Below are 2,436 nucleotides of genomic sequence, written 5' to 3'. Positions count from 1 at the left end.
GATGGTGTTGCTAGGGGAGGAAGGGGGGGAAGTTGATCTGCTAACGAGGATGGAAATCGGACATGGCAACAGTGAGGAGGTCATGGGTGGAGCTGGCCAGGAGGCGGGCCAGAGGAAGCCCGACACATGGCTGGGGGGCAGGCCAAGGAAAGGGGATGGCTGATCGGCAAAGGGGGGGGGGGGGGGCGAAGTGCCCCCCAACCAGGCTGATCATCTGGAATGGTAGAGGGCTAAACGGGCCAGTGAAGAGGGCGCGTGTGTTTGTGCATTTGCGGGTTCTGAAGGCGAACGTAGTCATGCTGCAGGAGACGCACCTGAAAGTGGCAGACCAGGTTAGGTTAAGGAAGGGCTGGGTTAGTCAGGTCTTTCATTCGGAGGTCGACACTAACACTAGGGGGGTTGCGATCCTGATTAATAAAAGGGTTCAATTTGAGGCGGAGGGTACAGTTGCGGATGGGTGTGGCAGATTTGTTATGGTTAGGGGTAAGCTCGAAGGGGTGAGAGTAGACTTGGTTGGTGTGTATGCCCCTAATTGGGACGATGTGGATTTGATCAGGAGGTTGCTAGGGAAGATCCCCGACTTGGACTCGCGCAAACTGATTATGGGTGGGGACTTTAACACAGTCCTGGACCCGAGCCTGGATCAGTCGTGTTCAATAACGGACAGGTTGCCCGCGATGGCAAGGAACTGAGAGGGTTCATGGTGCAAATTGGGGGGAGCTGATCCGTGGAGATATAGCCGGCCATCGGCGAGGGAGTTTTCGTACTACTCCCACGTCCACAAGGTGTATTCCCAAATTGATTTCTTTGTCATGAGTGGGGACTTGCTGGCCGGGATGGTGGGGGCAGAATATTCGGCAATTACCTTATCGGACCATGCTCCGCACTGGGTAGATCTATAGATTTGTAAGGATAGATTTCAGCGCCCACAATGGAGGTTGGAAGTTGGATTGCTTGCGGACGAGGCAGTATGTGAGAGACTCAGAAAATGCATGCAGAAATACCTGCAGGTAAATGATACCGGAGATGTCTCAGCAGCAGTGCTCTGGGAGGCACTAAAGGCAGTGGTGAGAGGGGAGCTGATCTCAATCCCAGCCCATAGGGACAGGACAGATAGGGCAGAAATGGACCGACTGGTTAAGGAAATTTTACGGACGGACAGGAGCTACGCGGAGTCCCCGAGGCCAGAGTTACTCAGGAAACGACAGAGGCTGCAGGCCGAGTTCGGGGTGCTGAATACATAGAACATGGAACATTACAGCGCAGTACAGGCCCTTCGGCCCTCGATGTTGCGCCGACCTGTGAAACCACTTTAAAGCCCATCTACACTATTCCCTTATCATCCATATGTCTATCCAATGACCATTTGAATGCCCTTAGTGTTGGCGAGTCCACTACTGTTGCAGGCACGGCATTCCATGCCCTTACTACTCTCTGAGTAAAGAACCTACCTCTGACATCCGTCCTATATCTATCTCCCCTCAATTTAAAGCTATGTCCCCTCGTGCTAGACATCACCATCCGAAGAAAAAGGCTCTCACTGTCCATCCTATCCAATCCTCTGATCATCTTGTATGCCTTAATTAAGTCACCTCTTAACCTTCTTCTCTCTAACGAAAACAGCCTCAAGTCCCTCAGCCTTTCCTAAGATCTTCCCTCCATACCAGGCAACATTCTGGTAAATGTCCTCTGCACCCTTTCCAATGCTTCCCCATCCTTCCTATAATGCGGCGACCAGAATTGCACGCAATCCTCAAATGCGGCCACACCAGAGTTTTGTACAGCTGCAACACGACCTCATGGCTCCGAAACTCAATCCCTCTACCAATAAAAGCTAACATACCATACGCCTTCTTAACAACCCTCTCAACCTGGGTGGCAACTTGCAGGGATCTATGTACATGGACACAGAGATCTCTCTGCTCATCCACACAGCCAAGAATCTTACCAATAGCCCAGTACTCTGTCTTCGTGTTATTCCTTCCAAAATGAATCACCTCACACTTTTCTGCATTAAACTCCATTTGCCACCTCCCAGCCCAGCGCTGCAGCTTATCTATGTCCCTCTGTAACTTGTAACATCCTTCCACACTGTCCACAACTCCACCGACTTTAGTGTCATCTGCAAATTTACTCAGCCATCCTTCTACGCCCTCCTCCAGGTCATTTATAAAAATGACAAACAGCAGTGGCCCCAAAACAGGGGCGGGATTCTCCGACCCCCCGCCGGGTCGGAGAATCGCCGGGGGCTGGCGTGAATCCCCCCCCCCCGCCCCCCCCGGCGATTCTCCGGCCCGCGATGGGCCGAAGTCCCGCTGCTGGAATGCCTGTCCTGCCGGCGAGAATCAAACCACCTCTCTTACCGGCGGGACAATGCCGCGCTGGCGGGCTCCGGAGTCCTGGGGGGGGGGGTGCGGGGTGATCTGGCCCCTGGGG

This window comes from Scyliorhinus torazame, chromosome 12 (genome assembly GCF_047496885.1).
Source record: "Scyliorhinus torazame isolate Kashiwa2021f chromosome 12, sScyTor2.1, whole genome shotgun sequence".
Classification (NCBI taxonomy): Eukaryota; Metazoa; Chordata; class Chondrichthyes; order Carcharhiniformes; family Scyliorhinidae; genus Scyliorhinus; species Scyliorhinus torazame.
Note: the sequence above shows the minus strand (reverse complement) of the source record.